The following is a 6,099-nucleotide window of genomic DNA, read 5'->3' on the forward strand; positions in this document are numbered from 1 at the left end:
AACGATTTGAGTTTATTGAATTAATCGAATAGCAACGAATATCCAGTTTTATTCTCTGATTGTTATTCTGTCAAGCAATCAGGGTCAGTTTCTGGAAACCAAAAAACTACCACAAAATGGGTGTCGCCTTGACGTGGCTTTGTGGCTTAATGCGTGAAAATTTTATCGAATTTTTACAGATAATATTTTCCGCAGACTAAGTACACCCGACAGAAATTTCAAAAGTATATTAAAATAATTTTTGTCAAGTAATGTTTTGTCACTTTCTTAAAAATTACACAGAAACACAATGCATTAGATTATCGAATATATCTTAACGATCTGCTGAGGAGAAATGCCCGGGGAGGAGTTCCTACGGGAACGTGGCTTCTATTTAGGTGTAAGACACGTGAAGAAACACGCAAAACTCTTCGTGGCTCGTCCATTAATGAGGAGCGAATCTGCAACCAGTATTCAGAGACTTCATTCACTCGGCCACTGACAATTCTAATTTGTTATGTTTACATAATTGTAATTCTATTATTTATAAATGAAAATCCTCCGGTTTCTTCAATTGAAATAATTTTGTGACATCCTATGAGAAGTTCTTGCACACCAATATTCCGCGGTCAACAGTTGAGAACCACTGCTTTAATATAACAAAATTAAGAATGAGTACGAAGCAATTTTCAGTGTAACCCACAAAATATACTAATGGAAATCACTATTCAATAAATTAAAATTTTTGGAAGTTTCAAGAAATCGGTCCATCAATAATTGTAAATTACAATTTCTTCTATTTTTACCTCGAAGAGATTTTTATTCATTAGATTAAATTGAACAGGTTTTTATTACATTAAATGAAAGAATATAAACGATAATAAATTATTATTAATGACTAGGCACCGGCATAGACAATAGGAACGGATAAGCATAACCTGTTTAGTCTTTAATGTCTTAAACTAAGATATAAAAGACGTCAGATTATTACGATAACTAAACTTGAAGTCCTGGTTCAGTAACATTTAAATGGAAATACCTTTCAGAAATTCTTTGGATAATAGAGGTGATCGTCTTTTGTTATGACTAATTGGGAAAATGACTATTAATTTTTGGGTAATACGATTAATTGTTTTTATTATGAGTTAATCGAAGGTTATTGATAGAGAAATTAAATAAAACTGAAAATGTATCTTAGTGATTTGCATTAAGATCATTAAGATATTTAAAACATTTACATGAATTATTATCACGATGTGCTAAAATGTATATCCTTAAATGGTTGCTATTAGGCTATGTTTTTAAAATAGTAATAATAACAAAACAACATGCTTAAAATGTTATTTACTTATTTCAACGTATAATAATTTCAAATATAGGATTTAACTGATAGTTATTTTAGAAGTTTATATACAGCATAAATTACATATTTGTAACTAGTACTGTACATTCCAGCACATCATAACGACAATGACAATTTTTATATTTAGAATAACTCAGAAGTTTTTGAATATTTGATATAATAAAAAACAAACACATAATTAAATATTTAAAAATACATAATTATTCTTCTAAAAGGAGTTTTCGACGTTTAAATGATGTAAATGTCTTAACTTCAGCCAAATAATTAAATTACTTTTTAAAGCTATAATAATTTATATATTAAACAAATGTACAAATTTCCCAAGAATTATTATTAATGAAATGTTTATATAATGTTTACGACTTCATAAACGACGATGTTTTAACAAGTATAATTTTTTTTAGATTGATATCCTCAATTATTACAGAGGTTAAAGGTTATTTAAAAGTATCACATGTCGTAACTGGAGCTTTTAAAACCAAAATTTAAGATGGAAGAAAAACTAATTTCACTTTTTTAAGTTATCTTACTCGATTTACTCTGATTATTAAGTAAAATGTTGAACTGGAGTGTGTAATATATCAATTTATTAATGAGCTGAATAATGTTATATACTGCAGATTTTAATATGAATTATATGTATTTTGGAACATATGCATATCATTTTCATCATGATTAATCTGAGTACAGCTTTTTTTTTCTTATAATAATAAATTATTTGTATGAAAGTAGACAGAAGAATTTAATTTATAGAAATTAAAGATATCATCTACAATATTCTTGACACTTATGATTACATATATAATTAATTAAGATATTATTTTAACTCTAAATATTCTATATCATAAATACATAATAATATAAATATTTTCTTATTAAATAAGACATTGTTTGACCTTATTTTTTTAATCAATAGATTTAAAATAAAGCTTATGAGTCACTATATTCTAAAATTCTCCAGAACTGTTCAGGATTTTACTCATTTCATTGATAAAAGTCTTTTATCAGATACCAATTATTATATTTCATAATACGCTTTACTTTCTTGTTTAATCATATACTTTGACTCATTTTTTAAAGTAATTTTTAGGTATTTCATTTCCTTTTATAGATAAGAAAGAATCTAACGAAAATTGAGATACACAGAAAAACTGATAACGGTTTTGCCTAGCCCATATACTTCAGCATAAGACGATTTATCAATCATAATATGATTGATAAATCAATCATAATTTATCAATCATAATATGATTGATAAATCGTCTTATGCTGAAGTATATGGGCTAAAGTATATGGGCTAAGTATATGGGCTAAGTAAACTCCATATTATGGAGTTTACTTTTAAAAATTAATCTTCTTAATGAATATACACTTGTATACAGGCCCATCGAGAGGTTATATGGGGCCTGGAGTAGATCAGACTTCTTTTGCCCCTTGTCGCGCCCCTTCAGCTTTGTTTTTTCAGCAGATGAAATAAAAAGTTGTCTTAAAGATTTTATTTTCTGTTAGTAAATATAGCATTAATTTTAAGGAATAGGAACTACTATGGCCCGTTTAATTTTCTCCGGAAAATTAAGGGGCCATTCCCATAAAAATTCCCAGTTTCCCTCCTCTCAACGATCATGCATGTATATGAATATATAATACACTGAGATAAGGAGAAAAATTATTTGATTTGTATAAATAACATGAAGGTAAATTGATTTAAGTTGATTTACAATAAGCTGTTTAATTTAAAATATTAATTGTTTCAAAAACTCTTTATACATGAAAAGAATAAGTATGAATATTTAAATCAAGAATTATATATTTATAATGAAATCTTACGTAGAATTTATAGTTTAAAAAGTAAATTAAAGCATAGAAATATAGCTTTTGTACTGAGAAGTTTATAATTTATGAACTCTCTCACGTATAAGTTATAATTTATAAAAGGATTTATTTGATAAATTCCATTTTTTATCTACATCTAAATTCGTTCCGATGAATATAAATCATAACAAACTTGTTGAAATTTAAGTATTGATTGTGACTGTGTTTATTCTCAAAATAAGCTCACTTAGAATATAGACATTTTGCAGATATTTTTATATATAAATAAGAAAAATAATTTATTGTTAATACTTTTGTTAAGAAAATATACTAGATTCTATTATTTATTTATTTTATTTTATTTTAATATAAACGAAGAGTGAGTCTGTAGAAAACTGAAATATTGTTTAGCCATTCATAATGGAAGTTAAAAGTATTAGTTACATATTTTTATGGTCATAACTTTCATGTATACATAACAAAGGAAAATATAGGAATTGTGTCAAATTTGATCCTCAAATCTCCACGTCTTCAGACCTCCTTAATCCAAATAAGGCAATAAAATTTCGTGGATGTGTGTGTGTGTTGGCGTCTATTTCGCTTAATATCTCAGGACTGGATGAAGATAAATGAACGAAATTTGGCAGGGTAACTTGTATATAAGAAGCATTGATGCTATTAAGTTTTGGTTGTGAAAGGTCAAGTGGATGGAGAGATAGAGGGTGGTCATGGTCACGTGACATATCTCGTGAGGGTCGGACGTAATGAAGATTTTATTTGTTTTTAGCATTTATAGTGTTTTATAAAACTCAACTCTACTCTCAAAATTAAGTCTTTTGCTATTTTATAATAATTAAAAATATATAAACTTTTTATAACAAAATCTCATAATAGATGGCGCCACATAAAATTTAGTTATTTATTTTGATTAGTAATACAAATGTGCTATTTTTAAAATAAAATCTCATAAAAGCCGGGAAAGTTACGCAACTCGTTGCTAGATTATTTTTGAACTATGAAATTTTAGTTAAAATTTTCGATTTTAGAGGGCATATGAATTATTTACGTATAATATACATATTCAAATACTAAATTCTTAATTATTTATTTATTTAATTTAAATTATTGAATAATTAATTAAATATTTAGTAATTGCAACAGTAACAGAAACAGTTAACTTGAAGTTGTGACGTCAATATTTTCAGGTAAGAGTGACTCAGTGACGTGTCTCTCTTACCTGATACGTCACTCTTACCTGAGTCGACAAAAATTTCGTAATTGCTTCTTTTAAATAAATAATGTAAAAAGAATATTCGACCGTAAAACAATTATCTAATAAATGATTAATTAATTAATTAATTAAACAAGAACCTACCGAATCTCATTTACAAAGCAATTTAATGAACACGTGACTGACCAATCGAAGGAACGTTTGTATCATTCTATAGTAGCAATTCATTTAAAAATGATGTAAACTGTTTTGTGATTGGTTAAAATTCAAAGCGATTATTACGCCAATTTTTCCTTATTCGTTACTAAAAAAAATTCCTGTTTGTTTAAATATTATTAAAATAACATTAGTTGTTTGTAGAAATAATAATTTTAGTGGTTTTAATTGCTATAACTTAAACAAAAATCCTTTCACGCAGGAATATTTCCTTATCAGTACACTTCGTCAGCTCTTATTGACTTACATATTGTTTATTTATATTTTATAAGTTCACCGGAAGGTTTACTGTTTCGTGTATAGTTTACTTACACACTTTTTAATATTTTCGTTTGTCGTACTTCATCAAAGCAATATTCTTTAAGAGGAAAATTATTTTATTAAATGACCGGAAGTGATAATTTGTACCGAGCAGATACAGGATGGAATTCCTTCTAAGAATATACTAAAAATAAATTTTTGATTATTTATGGTTTGCAGAAGAAAAATATTTTAAAATTGTCAAAATAACTTATTAAAAACGAAAACAGATGGCGCCAGATGGTTACAGAAATTTCTACCGTTTGATAGGGATATTTTGGGGATTTTTAAATGCCTTATAAATTATTTTATAATAGGTGAAAAGAAAATATTTTAAATTATAATGTATAAATAAATATTAAATTGAAAGAATCCTTAAATGATATTTATTAATGTGTTTGAGGAATGTTTTTTTTTAAATGGAGGAAAAATTAAAATGAAGAAATTTGAATATTATTGCTATATTCGTGTAGATTTTAATAAAGAATTTTTTATTATTATTAAATTGCAGTATTCAGTTTAAATATTAGCAAAAATAAATTTATACAGAAAAATATTAAGTAGTAATTTCGATTACTTAATGTATACTTGAATAGGGAATTTTAAGGATTTTTTTTCGGAGGTAAAGGAGTAAATTCGACGACGATCATAATTCATTTCTCTACTCTTAATATTAATACCGAATAACAAATTATTTCATTTCTAATGCAAGAATGTAAAGCAGAAATCAATTTAAAAATGAATTTCTAACTTATAACAAGGAAATTTTAAGGGATATTTTAGCAATGAAGAGAAACAAATTTTTTAAAATTCCCTTTAGACTATGACCATAGGCTAATAAACAGGAAGTGGGATTACGTTAGTCTTTATTTAGAAAGTGATCACATTCATTAGTTTTGGAAATTTTTATAAATATAAACATTTTTCTTCTTTATTAATAATTTAAAAATTATTCTAGCATGTAAAATACAGCTTGGTTTACGTAACTTAATTTAAAAAAAAAAGTCTTAGAAATGTGATCGAATTATTAAATTAATATTCTACATAATTACATAAAATTTATTTTAAAACTTCTAGTTTATAAAATTAGTTACAGTTTGTTAATATTAAAGAATTCGAGCATTATAAAAACGGATAGACACGCTAACGATCCAAGAGATGCGGTAAATAACATTTTATTAAAATAGCATATAAAAGT

The sequence above is a fragment of the Centruroides sculpturatus genome, unplaced genomic scaffold (genome assembly GCF_000671375.1).
Source record: "Centruroides sculpturatus isolate CEXI.00-Female unplaced genomic scaffold, Cexi_2.0 scaffold764, whole genome shotgun sequence".
Taxonomy (NCBI): Eukaryota; Metazoa; Arthropoda; class Arachnida; order Scorpiones; family Buthidae; genus Centruroides; species Centruroides sculpturatus.